The 16513-nt window shown below is 35.7% G+C and overlaps 1 protein-coding gene across 4 annotated transcripts in view; it reads left to right on the top strand.

Annotated features, from left to right (window-relative positions):
* Positions 1-16513, top strand: part of PPARG (peroxisome proliferator activated receptor gamma) — a 137335-nt gene that overhangs the window by 16842 nt on the left and 103980 nt on the right. For 2 of the 4 annotated variants that reach the window (XM_040491940.1, XM_040491941.1), the window contains exon 2: positions 7311-7383. The gene's annotated coding sequence lies outside the window, so the exon portion shown is untranslated. Of the gene's footprint in view, positions 1-7310; positions 7388-16513 lie in introns of all 4 variants that reach the window. The other 2 variants (XM_040491942.1, XM_040491943.1) reach the window with 1 other exon arrangement.

Genomic DNA, 16513 nt, shown 5'->3' with positions numbered 1-16513 from the left:
ATCAAATGAAGAGACAGGTTAACTGCAGAAGAAAGAAATCATTTTTGTTCTAGTAGAATATTTTCTTAAAATAGCCCATTTTCATTAAAATATGTGTAAAATTTTGAATTGTGCCTAGAATAGTGCTGGTATATAGTAGGTACTCAATAAATACTTAGTGAGTATTGTTCATTGGATGTGGGGTGATGGTGGACAAAGCATCTCAAATGGAAAAATAGTATGAGCATAGGCACCAAAGTAGGGAAAATGTGAATTTAGAGAAAAGCCAGGGTAGTCTTCTGAAGGTAGCATTTGTCTGTAGTTATCAGTGTAAAAATACCAGTGTGGTTATATAATTTAGTGGGTTCTAATTTCTGCATAATATATGAAATACCAATGATGACAGTTTCTGATGTTTATATCCAGTGAATAGCTGAGCTTAAACATAAAAAGTTATTACCTGTGACTAATCTGGGTTTTTGAGGTCCTCTGGCTGTCCCCTCAGTTCTTGCTCTAGCTTTCCTTCTAATTCCCTCTCTTTCCCACCCTCCTTATTTCCCCCTCATTTTTGCCATTTCCTATATTCTCTTTTTTCCTTTTTTTTTCTTTCCCCTTTCTCTGTTTCTCGCCTCTAATGGCTTTCTTCCTTTTTTCTCTGTTTCCCAATTCCTAACTTGTCTGTCTTTGGTTAGGTCTCTAACTAGAATATGGAAATAAAATGTGTTTTTATCTACTTGTCAAATGATGAAGTATGGATTTTTTTTATCCTGAATTTAGCATGAACAAAATGTTTATGCTGCTCTTTCTGAGATTTACACATGGATTTTGATTGGTTTTATAAAAATTTTTTGAATCACTGATCTTCATATTGAGAGAAGGGGGTCAATAGACCTTGATTTGTAAATCCTGGTAAAGCATAGTAGCTTGTTGAAGTAACTCCTAATTGTCTCTAACAACCTTAGTTTTATCTCTTTTTCCAAATGCCAGTTACATCAGATATATCATATGATCCTTCATGATCTAGGTTTTTTTTTTTTATTACATCTTCATATATGCAATTACACAAGAGCTGGAACATTTGTCTGTTTTGTTCATTCTTTATCCTCAGAGCCCAGAACACTGCTAACAAATATCAGATGCTCAACAAATAATTGTCATTTTTTATTTCCAATCTACAGTCTCATTCTACTTCCTAATCCTAAGTAGCTATCATGACTTTTTTGGGGTTATATTGTCACTAGGATAACTTAGTTTATAATTGATTTATAAATGTAACCGTATGAGTTCATGTTTAGAGAATGCTTTCTTTCCATTCAGTCTACCCTTTAGTCTACTCCACAGCTTAAATCCTTAGCCAAAATGTCACTAAACTATCCTTCTAAAGGACTGTTCTCAAGCACCAAAAGAGTAATCTAGCTGTTGATAGTAATAATTAATGTTTATTGAGTACTTATTCTGTGTCAGGCTCTGTTTTAAGCGTTGCGTACATTATCTCATTTTATTCTTCCAGCAACCATAGAAAGTACACACTGTTATCTCTATTTTTCAGATGAAGAAATAAGCACAGAAAGGTAAAAATAGCCTGCCAGGTGATAAAACTAGGATATGAACCCAAATAGTTTGAACTCAGCCACCCTGTCTTGTATTCTTTAACAGCCTAATTTTGCAGTATTTAATTTGCTAGAGATTGAGATGTCTACACTCCCACTCTCACCACCATTACCACTACCACCATTCCACACTTAACAATTAGATCTACACAAATATAAACTGTATTCAGGTATAACTGTGGATGAGACCTAAACTTTTAGTTGTTCTGGTTGACTGCATCAGTTTGTGTGTCTTTTAAGTGCTAAGAAACTTTAAGTACTTATTCTTGTAAGTTGTGACAAGGTAAATCACCAGATCTTTAACTTACGTTCAGTAATTCCACTATCACTTAAAACCAACCACTGTTAAGAGATTGTTCATTTCCATTTTCCTCTACCTGTTGAGTCTCTTACGCAAAAGTCTTTTTTTGTCATCTCAGGATCAAAAGGCAAATTTAATAGGAAGTTTTATATGACTGTTGTGAAAGTCTAAGGAAGGATATAATTGGCCCTTCTTGAGTCTGGACTGTAATGGAATCAGCCAGCATTTAGGGGGAATGTAGTGAAAGATTTGGTTTGATGGGATAAAAATTAGTCATTTGGGTAAGTTCATATACTTTCAGTTTCCTCCCAGTCCACCAAAGGGAATTTTCTTTTGATAGTACAACACCCTGTTCCTTTACCCTTAGAAAAGTTGATCTTGCAAGGAAGGTCATTTCCTAGTTTTTGTGAGGAATTGCTGGAGAATGAGTAGAAATGAACCGGGTATGAAAAGCTGGAGGGAATCTTAAAGTGCTGGGAAAGGGGAGGAAGAGGGAGAGATTATGGATTTACTGGGCTGGGAATGGAGAAAATGTTGAGGAGGAGGGGTTTAGGTGAAGGAGACATTTTGGAGAGTGCAGTGTGTGAAAAAAATTGAAGGGAAGTAGGGAAAAGGGATATGAGAAGCGTGAATTGTGATTATGAACTGAATCTTCTGTAACATATTTTGAAATACCTGAGTAAAGAATGGAATTCATTTTAATCTTACAGGGAACGAGGAATGGCCCAGTTATGAGTTGAGTTGTGTTTCTTTCATTCTTTAGAGGGAGAAGATGGATTGTTAGTTTGGGTGGTGTTGAGTTTGAGGTTCCTGAAGGATCTCAGGTAGCAGTGTCCAAAAAAAAGTTGGAAATACAAATTTAGAACTCTTGAGAGAACAGTTGTGGTTACAGATAAAGATGGAGGAGCTATAAGCAAGCAGATGTGTTTATGGAAAAGGGTGAGCCAAGAAGGAACTTTCAGGACACATAAAATAGAAACACTCAGAAAGAAGAGGTACCAAGAAAAGCCACCCTAGTAGTAGTCATATGACCAGATGAGAACTAGCAGAAACTGGTCTTCAGGCAGCTAAAGAAGGAGACAGTTTCAGTGATAAAGGATGGACCAAATATCAAATACTATAGAACACCAGCGTGCTAGAGCCAGCTCAGACTGGCTTGTGAAAGTCAGCTGTTAAAATTTGAAGATTTTTGTGAGCCAATTATTATCCACAACCATTATTTAAAATACAGTGGTGTATACTTGCTCTTAAACAAGTTATATTAAAAAAAAAAAAAACACAACAAAGGTATGGGGCACCTGGGTGGCTCAGTTGGTTGAGCACCTGACTCTGATTTTGGCTCAGGTCATGATCCCAGGAATCATTGAGCCCCATCATCAGGAATTGAGCCCCCCATCAGGCTCTGTACTGAGTGTAGAGCCTGCTTGGGACTCTCTTTCTCTCCCTCTGCCCCTCTTCCCAGCTTGTGCTCTCTATATATAATTAAAAAATTTTTTTAATAAAAACAAAAACAAAAAACAAACATAATAAACACCACAGGCATCACTTCCTAATCATTATACATTGTTGATCCTTCCTAATCATGTATACATTATACATTACATATTCATTATATCCGTATGGTAGAAATGCTGTATAGCATGTGTCACTTCGCCTGTTCTTTCCAGCTCCATGCTCAGTGACGTCATGTTGGTAGCATGAACTCAGTCATGGTGGAAGTATTTATACCACCGAAATTGGCAAATACTGCAAATCAGAGCATTTTTCCCTGAAGGAGAACCACTTGTTTCAAACACCAGAGCAACTTTGGATAAATAGAATTGAAAATTGAGACTAATGAATTTAGCAAGAAGGAAACAACTTGTAAATTTTGCTTAAGTGTCAGTAGCAAAGTGGGTTGAGAAGTGAAATAATAGAAAGTGAAGAAACATGTTCAAATAAGTTTGAGGAGTTAAGGCAGATTATTACTGTTTTTTTTTCAATTCTTATGCACTTTTGGAGATTAATAAATTAATCTCCAAAAAGAAGGAGTAACACGTGCAAATTTTTTTATGGTAGAACTTTTCTGTTGGAAAGTCTTAAAGAACTGGCTACCTACAGAACACATTTTGGGAAATGTCATTATATTTCACAAATAAGATGATACTGGTTGTAAGTCTGAGTGAGATAAATATCCCCATTATTAAAGGTTCTTAGTTTTCTAAAGGAACAATGTCAAGAATGGATGTTGAATTTTATTGAGTATTTTTTGTGTTGTTTGAGATAATCATCTCATTTCTTTTAAAATATGACCTAGTGCTGTGACATGTTATTTAATTGATATTCTGATGGTAAATCTTTACCTGAGGTAAATCCAACCTGATTATGGTGGTTTGTTCCTTTAGTGTATGATTGGATTTGCTCATTAGCATTTTATTTATAATTTTAAATCAGTATTAATAAGTGGGACTGGTATTTTTCTCTTTGTTTTTCACTACTTTTTTTCTTTAAAAAATTATTTAATGTTTATTTATTTTTGATAGAACACAAGTGGGGGAGGAGAAGAGGGAGAGGGAGACACAAAATCTGAAGCATGCTGCAGGCTCTGAGCTGTCAGCACAGAGCCTGACACAGGGCTCGAACCCACAGACAGACCATGAGATTGTGACTTGAGCTGAAGTTGGATGCTCAACTGACTGAGCCACCCAGGCACCCTTTTAATATCAATATTACGCTCTTTTTGAAAAAGTAATTTGACCACAAGTTTGTATATGTTTTTATTCATTCAACTTTGTCACAAGAAAATGATCTCTTCCGTGAAAGTTAGAAAAAAATCATCTAGTCCCAGAAAATTATCTAGTCCCAGAGCTTTTTGGGAAGTAATTCTTTGATAAGTTTTTGATGGTTTTCATTGTTAATTATTTTTCTGTTTTCTGAAAGTTGTTTCAAAAGTCAGCTTTTGCCGTTTATACCATTTCAGACAAATTAGTCTGATTAAATTGCCCTTTGGCCCGAGTTATTATCTATTTACATCTGCATGAGGATTTTTAGTAGAACCTAAAAAGTTGGATGAGTAGATATGAACAGCCCCGATTGAATGTGGGTTCTCTTGAAATGTAAGGGGTTTGTCTGCTGTTTTCACAGTCTTAGTTCTCTGGTTTATAGGGATGAGTAGAAGGATTTACAATCTAATGAGTATAAACCAATCTGTAATTAACTGACCAGGTGGAGAATGTGGAAGATCCTTGGTATGCATTACCCCCCAAATGGATCTTGTTTCTTCCCTACTGTAGTTTCTGTTTGGAAACTACACCTTCAGTGTATGGTACAATGCAATTCTGAATGTGTTCAGAAAGGAGATTACTGATCTTAGTTATAGGAGGGGTTTCGGGGGGGAGGTTATGGAAACCTGTCTGCCTCTGAAAGCTGCAGGAGCTGGCCCAATTTTCTCTTTGATCCAACTCTTAGGGCCACAAGCTAGGAACACATGGCAGTTTACTTTGTTCTTGTCTACTTCTTTATGAATTCATATATATGTCAAAGGGAAATTGAGACCAGTGTCAAGCATTGCTAGTATGATTTACCTTAATCTGGAATCAACATTCTTTAATTTTTCAGATGGAGATTTTTTGAAATTTTTCTTTATTAATATTCTTTCCTTTTTTCCCCCATATAGTTAGTTGAATTGTAAAAAAAAATTTAATGTTTATTTTTGAGACAGAGAGAAACAGAATATGAGTGGGGGGGGCAGAGAGAGAGAGAGAGAGAGAGAGAGAGAGAGAGAGGGAGACACAGAATCTGAAGCAGGTTCCAGCCTCTGAGTTGTCAGCACAGAGCCCTACACGGGACTCAAACCCACCAACTGTGAGATCGTGACCTGAGCCGAAGTCAAACCCTTTACCGTCTGAGCCACCCAGGTGCCTCAGTTGAATTTTTAGTTGAATTATGTGTAAAAAAATGTCAAAGTGGTAACCCATTATAGGTAAAGTTATTTCTCATGTGTTATACATGTTATATGTAATGAATAGTTTTGGTGTGGGTACTCCTTCGGTTTTGACTAACAAATCAGAGAGCATTTATGTAAATTGCTCTCATATAGGTTAGTAATCAGTCAGAAAACAAAACATACAGAAATGAAACACTAACAAATCAGATTTTTCCATAGAAGAATATTTCCCATTCTGAAAACAAACAGTTGTTATTAATGTTGAGTCTACATTAAGAAATTTTCAGTTCCCAACAAGAAGTATTAAATAATGCTAGAGAAACAAACAAAATACATTGGCTATAGTTTATATTTCAAGTTAGAAATAACAAAATGGGATAACACTTTATACTCATGATCCACTACTTTTATGTTATGTATCAAGTAATAGAATAGTTTTTGCAAGTTCCAAGCTTACAAAGGTGTAGAATTAAAAAAAAATTTAGAATTCTGTATCGATTAGACTGTGCAGGTCATTAGGTCTGGATGTTGGGGCATTTAAGGCCATGATGATAAGGCTTTGGAACTAGATGCTATTTTGTCTTTATGGAATGTACAGCTATTCTAGAATCCCTGCGCCCTTCATAAGAACCAGGGATATGAATCCTGAGACCTTTGGCACATTTACTTGAATACTCTACTCTCTGGGTTTTCCTTTTAAAAATCTCCATGTGGAATGTGCTGCATCTTCTGTCCCTAAATGATTGTGACACACGCCTATAATTTTACTGTAACCATGTAACAGCCATGTGCCATCTAAAATGAAGTTCTATATTTCAATAAATAGCATCTTTGCTGTCTCTAACCTTTATCAAACACCTGTCTTTTGAGGTTATTAATCCTTTTAAGATCTAGTTTTTCTAAAGTCTGTCCAATAATGTAAGTGTCATTATTAATTTGACATAAAAGATGAATGAGTAGGGGCGCCTGAGTGGCTCAGTTGGCTAGGCATCCGACTTTGGCTCTGGTCACGATCTCGCAGTTTGTGAGTTTAAGCTCCGCGTTGGGCTCTGTGCTGACAGCTCTGAGCCTGGAGCCTGCTTCAGATTCTGTGTCTCCCTCTCTCTCTCTGCCCTTCCCCTGCTCATGTGTGCTCTCTCTTTCTCTCTCTCTCTCTCAAAAATAAATAAACTTTAAAAAAAATTTTAAAAAAGATGAATGAGATAAAGGACCTTAACTCCTGATCAGTGACAGAGTAGGAAAGTAGGTGAAATGAATCTAATACATGTCTCTTTAAGAATATTCTCCAGCCCTGTGTGATTTACAGTGAGTCTGTTGGTAGTCTGTTGGTTACTTCTAGAGAATATAAAAATAAGGGAAAACAAACATTCAGAATGAAATACAACAGAGAAAATAAATTTATTTGTGCTTGTACATTTTGGCAGCATAGGTTGTCTGAAAACTTTGAGTATATGTATATCAAAAGTTTTGTGTTTTTTTTGTTTTGATTATCCAGATTTGAAAGACATCAACTTTCAAGACCAACTTACAAGAAGGTCATTTTCTCAAACAAGAGTCACCCTTCCACGGTAGGTAAATGCAGAATTTATTATTTTATTCATTAGATTCATATTAAAATTTATTTTACTTATTAAATTGGTATTTTTAAAGTATTTTTTTAAAAGAACATGCAAATTCTTCATAGTATTTTATTGTAAAATTTTTTAGAGGGATTTTATTTTGGCTATCAGAATACCTTCTACTATATAATTTACCAGTCAGTTGAAGGAGAACCCAGTAATGTATTTGTCACAGACAAAACAAAGATAGAAGAGTGACCTAGAAGTTGAAAAATAACTTAGATCCTTAGAAATAAGTCTCAGTACAAGTATATTATTTTAGGTTCCTATGATATTTATAATTAAATTGAGATTAAAAAAAAGTAATATCTTGCCTGGGTCCCTGTAGGCCATGCAACCATGATCCCTACTCACAAAGGAGAAAGTAATTTCAATATCCAATACTCATGTATTTTATTTGGGGGGTTAAAATATGATACTGCAGATATTTATTTTATTGCTCAAAATTTTCCAGCTCCAGATGGCCAAAGCTGAAATAATTTGAGCAACTAAATAGCTATAGTATTGAATTATAGCTCCCCAAATAAAATACACATATGTGAATTCCATACTGATACAGGTAAATTATTGAACAAATAAATGTGCAGTTAAATATGTACAGTTTTTTCTATATCACTTACACCTCAACAAAGTTGTTTAAAAGAAGAAAGACTGAAGAACTACCCAGATCTGGAGAAGAAGACATGGCAACTAAATGCTATGTGGGATCCTGGAATGGGTCCTGGAACTGAGAAGGGACATTAGTGGGAAAACTGATGAAGTCCAAATAAAGTAGTTTATAGTATTGTGACAACATTAATTTATTAGTTTTTTAAAAATATTTATTTATTTTGGAGAGAGAGAGAGGGAGGATGGAGAGAGAGAGAGGGAGACACAGAATCAGAATCGGGTTCCAGGCTCTGAGCTGTCAGCACAGAACCCAACATGGGGCTCGAACCCACTAGCCATGAGATCGTGACCTAAGCCAAAGTCAGGCGCTTAACAACTCAGCCACCCAGGTGCCCCAGTTTATTAGTTTAGATCACTGTACTGTGGTTGTAATATGTTAGCAGTAGGGGAAGGTAGGTGAAATGTACATGGGAGCTCTCTATCTTTGCCACTTTTCTGTAAGCCTCAGATTATTTCAAAATAAAAAGTTCTTTAAAAGTCACACTGGAGGGGCACCTGGATGGCTCAGTTGGTTAAGTATACAGCTCTTGGTTTCGGCTCAGGTCATGCTCTCAGAGTTTCATGAGTTCGAACCTTGCATCAGGCTCTGCACTGGCAGCATGGAGCCTGCTCAGGATTCTCTCTCTCCCTCTCTCTCTCTGCCACTCCCCTACTCGTGCTGTCTCCGTCTCTCACAAAATATATAAATAAACTTTGAAAAAAAGTCACACTGGAGTCCCTAAATAATCATTCTTAGTAGATTTTCATTGATTTATAGGGTGAGTTTCTGTTTGTTTGCAGATCTTAGAACAGAGAGAAGCAGGGGCCTTCTTTTCATCAAGGATACCTCCTTGAGCTGGGTTTCTTAATCCTGTCCATACACACTGCAGTCCCCATCTCCACAAGTTTGATTTCCACTTAATACTTCAGCCAGTTACTTTCAGTCCCCTGGAAGACCTGTGAGTGGAAAAATTCCACAAGGTGCTCTGCCTTCTCGGGAACCATCTCTTAGCAAAGTTTTTAGTTGGTGACAATCAGTGTCTGATTTGAATTTTCAAACCCAAACTGTGAAAGCATTTAGATCTCATTAATAACCTCTTGGTCCACCAATCTTCATTACCCAAGGCAACATCTGAACAAGAACTTAAAATTAGGAGTCTTATATTGGAATGGTGAAGATGAGGGAAGATCACGTTTTTAAGTTAATGTCTGGGAATTCGGTGAATACAACTAGTACTAAGGGAACTTTGATTCTTAAAGGAAATCAATAGTAGGATTAACTTTGGTTAGAAAACCAGTGTAACTTTAGAAAAACCTAAAGCCATTTAAAATTGAAAGACCAACCTCTTGAAAGACAAAAGATAAGGGGCAGGTAAGTACTTTGGCATCTGAATATGAGTGTTTGGTCCACATCCAAGCATTTGGGCATAAAAAATTAAATGCTAAATATTAGGAATTCTTCCCTGAAGTCTTTTACTTTTGCCAGAAAATCTCTTTGTGTGTTCAACCAATTTAGAAAACTACACTATTTTACACACTTCAGGTGGAACAAGAAAAAAACAGACGTTTGTCCCTAGAGCAGTCAAATTCATAGAGACAGCAGGTAGAGTGGTGGGTGCCAGAGACTGGGAGGAGGGAGGGATGGGAGTTAGTGTTTAATGGGGACAGAGTTTCAGTTTGGGGAGATGAAAAAGTTCCAGAGATGGATGGTGGTGATGGAGTACAGTGTGAATGTACTCAGTGCTACCGAATTGTGCATTTAAAAATGGTTGAAATGGTAAATTTTTATGTTGTGTATATTTTACCACAATTTTTCTGAAAAACCAAAAGGAAATAACAGGTTTTCAGCAGTTAACATTTTACTTTTTTGCCAGGGTGCCCAGTTGTAAGGAGAATATCTGCTTGAGGACATTTATTCTTAGGAGTTTTTAATTTTATTATTAATCTAGAAATGATTCCTTGGGCATCATTTACCAACTGGCAGTTTAAATGGCCCCTGTATCATAAATTGTGTGTGTAAAAGGAATCCTGGTACACAGGAAACAGAGCTGGGTGGTAGGGAGAGTTGCTTGTGAGGTTAATTTATAACTAAGACAAATGAATCTATAAAAAGAAGAAAAGCCTCATAAGAAATATGTTAACTGATGGTAAGGGAGAAAAAAGGGTTTAGATAAAAGATATCTGAGCTTGTTTGGTCCCAATGATTTTATGGCTGAGGAATTCAATTATAGGTGTACTGGGTGGAGTAAATCACAATTCTGTAAATTACTAATAGGACACAACGATCTTTATCGTCTTCTGTATGTGCTCACATGCAAAGTTCAGTCCTGCCCTCTGTAAATAAACTCTCTGCCTAGCTATACTGCTGTGTATGAATTCAGAACTTCAGGATTGGAACAGAGATAATGTTTACTTTTAAAACCTAAGAGGCAGGTAGGTGGTACATTTAGAAATAAGATTAGGAACTAGAACAAATTGCTTCTGCTTTTGAATTTTGATTATTGGGTTTGTTTCATTTTACACTAAATTCTTCTAAGACATTTTTATGACTGAAAAAATATTTTTAAATAAAAGATGACATTCTTATTTGTGCATAGTTTCTTCCAGATCTTATTAATGTGTTCACATTTTTTACTTACTAGTAATTATAGTATATGTGGCATTTTTGCTTCTTTTACTATTAGATCATATAAATCTTTCTTTGTTTCTACCTGGCTTCCAGATTTGTCATAGTGGCAACACAATAATACATGTACCACATGACTTACTAAGCAAGTTTTGAGGTAGTTTCAAGTTTTTTTATTATTATACAATTACTATTCTGTATCGTTACATATAGTGAATGTCTTCATGCACGTATTTCACTTTTTAAAAAATAGCTGTTTGGGTACATTGCTGGAAGAGGAGTTTCTATGTTAAGGGGTTTGAGCAACTGTATTCGTCTCTCATCATTAGTATTTAAGGCATTTCAAATTGCTCTGGAGACATATTACCAGCAATATGAACAGAAATGTATTTCCTCCAAAGTATACATTTAAATGATTTCTATCCATAGAAATATATTATCATTTAGCAGTGGCTTTGTATGTGTGATAGTAGAATGAGGGTGGAGAGTGAGGGGCTTCACCAAGTTTAGGTATCAGAATAATATGGGGGTTTTGGTTCTTTTTGTTTTGTTTTGTTTTTGGTTAGGGAAAAACCGACTTAATTCCAGGGAGTTGCAGATGATTTCCTGAGGTTATGCCAAATTTAAATAAAATGTAAAGACTGTGTTGCAGGTCCCTTAATGTCCTTCAAGTCCACATGTTGCTGGTTAGAAAAGAATGACTGCTTTTGAAAATGGGGGTTTTACAAAGTAGGACTTCTGGAGAGATGGATACAGATCAGTTGTTTAAAAAAGATTTATCTAAATCAAATATTCTAAATTTGTGCCTTGAATATTCGAGGGGAATAGTTACTTCAGAATAAAGACACAGAGAAAATTTTAAGGTACAAAATTACATGGTTAAAATGTATTCCAACGAACAGGAAAAAGATTAGGGGTGATTGTCTTTGCTTTTCATTCTAAACTTTAATTTGAGGGTTTAAGTAAGTGATAGAGTTAATGACCTGAAACAGAGATTGTAGTTTTTAATTACAATGCAGTATATTGTTTTTTTAATATCAAATAAGCAATGTAATAACAGTACGGATCATTTAAAGAAGAAAATTATCTGTAATCTCAAATTGTTATTCAAACTATTCTACAAGTTGCCTTCTAGTTCTTAATATACACACATATTTTGATATGTGTATGTAGTATTTGATAAATACATTGCTATCCCTGACCCCCAAAGTCTACACAATTAAGGACTTGTGGTAAATGATTTCTGTATTCTCTTTCCATTTGAAAACAATGTTTTGAAACCTAACTTTATCTAAGCTACATAGTATTTTCTGAAAAAAAATGTGTGTCAACCATCGTGGCTACTATCTTTACTTAAAAATGTTAGTCGCAGCTGTAAAATGTTGAGGGTTAATTCCTAAAAATTAAGCCTGAAAGAAAAAGTTCGTGATATAGAGACTCTGAATTAAGAGTTTGTTAGACTGCAGAACACATGGTAGATTTGATTATTTGAGATTCTTGAATAATAAATGAAGCAGTGTTCTTAAGTAATTTTTAAAAAACTTGCTGTACAAATATATCTGATAAGAGAGGATATAAAAAATTACTTTTGACAGTTCCTTAATTTTCATTTATATCCTATGCTTTCATTCTTAGAAGAGAAAAATATTTTAGTCTTTTTGTAATTTCTTAATTTTAATTTTTTCATCAACTAGCACTATATAAAATGGATTTGGGCACCTAATTAGGAAAACTGTACATGTCTTCATCATCTCCCCTTCCACAGTTTTGTTTGCCTTAAAAAAAAATACCAATAAGGAGCTGGAGAGTCCTAGCTATAGCATGCTTGATTCTTTGGCTACTTTGAATAACTCCCATGTTACAAATCATGTGTCTCAATTCTACCACAGTGTCATACAGTAAGAGGTCAATCATTGGAAGCCACTATTATTCTGTGGAACATGAAGTAACTGTGATCTCTCTCATTTTATTCAATTTTTTCTTTGTACTGATGAACTCCTTGTCCTTCAGTCCAGATCCTGTGATCTGAAATCATTTAAATTACTAAAAGTTTGATATTTTTAACCTTTTATACTCTCAGTAGACAGGACGTAGGAAATTTAGTGACGTAAACATCTTTAATAATCTTTAAAAGTCATAAGACTTGGTAGCTGGGACAAAAAACAATTAAGTATAAATTTCAGGGAAATACCAAAATGGCATGACTTTTGTTTTCTTTTGTTAGCAAGCCACATGGCTTTCCTCTCAAACTCAAGGAATATGTAGTGCAGGCTCTACTTTCATGATTTTGGTTTCATCTGCATCACAGAAATATATGTTTTCCTAAGTTTACTCACTATAATTTGTGATTGCTATTTTTCTTATCTGCGAAGGAAGTACAACAGCTCCCACTGGGGAAATACCATGTTAAGTCAATCCTAAAATAAGAAATCTAAGGGAAAGGTCACATCCTAATAACTTGTGCAAATCTAAATTCCCATGGAGCTTTAAAATTATTTTGTAGGAGTAGAGTATTAACAATGTGCTGTTGAACTTCTTCCAGATGAGAGCACTTTTTTGTGTCCAGAAGTAACCACTGACGTATAAATATAATTGACAAGAACTAATTCTTTTAGCAACCTATTTTGAATATGAAGAGAAATCTAACATGACTATTAAACCATGAAACATTTTTTGCTGGTTTCATTGAAATTATAAGGTGTACCATTCAGAAAGTATTATAATAATTACATACAAACAATGAAGACGATTTTTCCTACTACACGTAGATGTTTATTTTTATTTGTATTATTTTTTGAAGATTTTTATTTTTAAGTATTTGACCCAATGTGGGGCTTGAACTTATGACCCAGAGATCAACAGCCATATGCTCTTCCTACTGAGCTAGCCAGTCTCTTTACTATAGACATATTTAATCATCAACTTTTTACCAACACTGACCTCCAGCTATGCTTTAGAAGAACGCTAACTATGTCATTCGAGAGAACATTGCTGTTTTGGGAGTTGAGGACACCTGGGTTGTAATATTTCCTCTTCTGTTAATTAGCACTTTCTTAAAACTTGAGATCGCAATTCCTTTATCTGTTAAGTGGGAGATGTTTATTGTGAGGATCGAATAAGATCAAATATATAAAGGGCTTAGGAAATTCTTACAGTAATATATAGCTTTAAGGTATTATTAGAATTTTTGCCTTAAATTTTTATCTTCTCCAAATGAAATCAAAGTGGACAGAGGACAAGTGGTTTATTCCATCCTACTCAAGGTAAAAGTCACCAGAACACCCTGATCAGTGCTCCATTCACTGACCAAATCCAAGTCATTTTTTAAAAGGGTGGGATTTAAGTGGAAGCCATTCCATTATACTGTAATACTGTACAAGTGTTACATTTTGCCATCAGGATAATTGTTTCCTAGTACATAGTAATTTTTTTTTGAGGATTCATTGTTGGAAATGTGTCTTGAAAATGTTTTTATTTGGGGCGCCTGGGTGGCGCAGTCGGTTAAGCGTCCGACTTCAGCCAGGTCATGATCTCGCGGTCCGTGAGTTCGAGCCCCGCGTTGGGCTCTGGGCTGATGGCTCAGAGCCTGGAGCCTGTTTCCGATTCTGTGTCTCCCTCTCTCTCTGCCCCTTCCCCGTTCATGCTCTGTCTCTCTCTGTCCCAAAAATAAATAAACGTTGAAAAAAAAATTAAAAAAAAAAAAGAAAATGTTTTTATTTGTTGCTTTACAGAAATGCATATCCTTATTGCTTAATCTGTACTTTTTTTTTTTTTTTTTTTTTTTGAGAGAGAGCATGAGAGTATATACAGGGAAGGGGCATAGGGAGAGAGAGAATCTTAACAGGCTCCACACTGGATGCAGGGCTCCATCTCGTGACTGTGAGATCATGACTTTAGCTTAAATCAAGAGTAAGATGCTTGGCCCGTTGAGCCACCCAGGCACCCCTATTCTGTACTTTCTTATTACCAATTAAAGTGGAACAGAATGCAGTTTTTGCCTTTTGATGTGCTGTTTCTTTCCTTAATTCTGATTATGTGTTTTCAGCAATTTAAGGATTTATAGGAACATACCTGGTTGCCCTACCTGCTGGGGTCCATTCAGTAGCAAGAGCCATTTGTTGAAATTATTGACATATTTCTGCATTTATTTTAATTTTAGACCCCATAATAATATATTGGCACATAATAAGAAATTACAAAATAATTTGCTTAAATGCTTATCTGTATGATAGGATTTCAAAGAATCTCTGTAACTATTCAGTATGTCTTTAAAATATCTTTGTTCAAGAAAGGCGTTAAGCCCCTTTATTGTATTACTTAGTTTTTTTTTTTTATTTTGTTTTAAGCACCCATATGAAAAGAGTGACATGTAACAGATATGTACTCTATCACATTTTACCAGAAAAAGTGCTTACTAGAAGCAGTCACACTTCTAAAAATGCAGTGCCTCTGTGTCTGACAAAGTAGACTAACTTCCTTTATGTTCACATCCTTTTAAAGAGTAACTGACCTGGGATGGGGTGGTAGCTGGAATGTGTTGGAGTGACTTGACTTTCACCTTCCGTGAAACATGGTTATAAAAAATGTTGCCAAGTTGTGTTCTCAGTATATAGACTATTTTTATCCATCAGACTTTGAAATAAAAGTAATAGCAACAAGTAAGAGTCTAAGAATACATTTTTTGTACACTTTACTCCCCAGTGCCAAACTTTCTATATATGAATCTACTGATTGCTGCTACTCTACATTTGTTTTTCCGACCTTTTTAATTTCTCTGATGTTGGTTTAGTTCAAATTTTCCTTACCTGAAAATTCCAAGTTATCTGACTCAACAGTTTACTGTTTCCATTTCATCCTCCAAGTTGACAGTTATCTTTGTAAAACGCTGTGTGTTTACATTTTACCCTCCTTTCAGGGAGCATTAGAAACTTTGTGGTCAGCCTCAGCCTACCCCTTCAGGCTGTCCCCTCCAATTTGCTACCACAGGTATTACGGTGCAGCCTCACCAGACTGCTCAGTGTTCCTCTTACAGCATTTGGTTCATAACTAGAATATACCAATCATTATATCAGACTATTACTGATTTTGTAGTCAATATTAGGGAGCTTCTCAAGAGCAGAGACTATTCTCTGGGTATCCCTAGCACTTAACACAATTCCTAGCAAATATTATACCAGTATTAAAATAATGTAATTGAAGTTAATGATTTAGATATACTTTTATTTCTACTAACTAAACATAGTATTATACGCAGCCTTGCCTAAATATCATTTTAAAATTTACCAGCTAGAGATGCAAAGCATGTACATAATTTACTTATTTTAAGAAAAGAATTTCCAGGGGCGCCTGGGTGGTGCAGTCAGTTAAGCGTCCGACTTCAGCCAGGTCACGATCTCGCGGTCCGGGAGTTCGAGCCCCGCATCAGGCTCTGGGCTGGTGGCTCAGAGCCTGGAGCCTGTTTCCGATTCTGTGTCTCCCTCTCTCTCTCTGCCCCTCCCCCGTTCATGCTCTGTCTCTCTCTGTCCCAAAAATAAATAAACGTTGAAAAAAATTTAAAAAAAAAAAAAAAAAAGAAAAGAATTTCCAGGGGTGCCTGGGTGGCTCAGTCGGTTAAGCGTCCGACTTCGGCTCAGGTCATGATATCACGGTCTGTGAATTCGAGCCCTGCATCAGGCTCTGTGCTAACAGCTCAGAGCCTGGAGCCTGCTTCAGATTCTGTGTCTCCCTCTCTCTCTGACCCTCCCCCATTCATGCTCTGTTTCTCTGTCTCAAAAATAAATAAACATTAAAAAAAATAAAAAATAA

This window comes from Herpailurus yagouaroundi, unplaced genomic scaffold (genome assembly GCF_014898765.1).
Source record: "Herpailurus yagouaroundi ecotype Mexico unplaced genomic scaffold, PumYag 183, whole genome shotgun sequence".
Lineage (NCBI taxonomy): Eukaryota > Metazoa > Chordata > Mammalia > Carnivora > Felidae > Herpailurus > Herpailurus yagouaroundi.
This window is presented reverse-complemented; position numbering and strand designations above follow the sequence as displayed.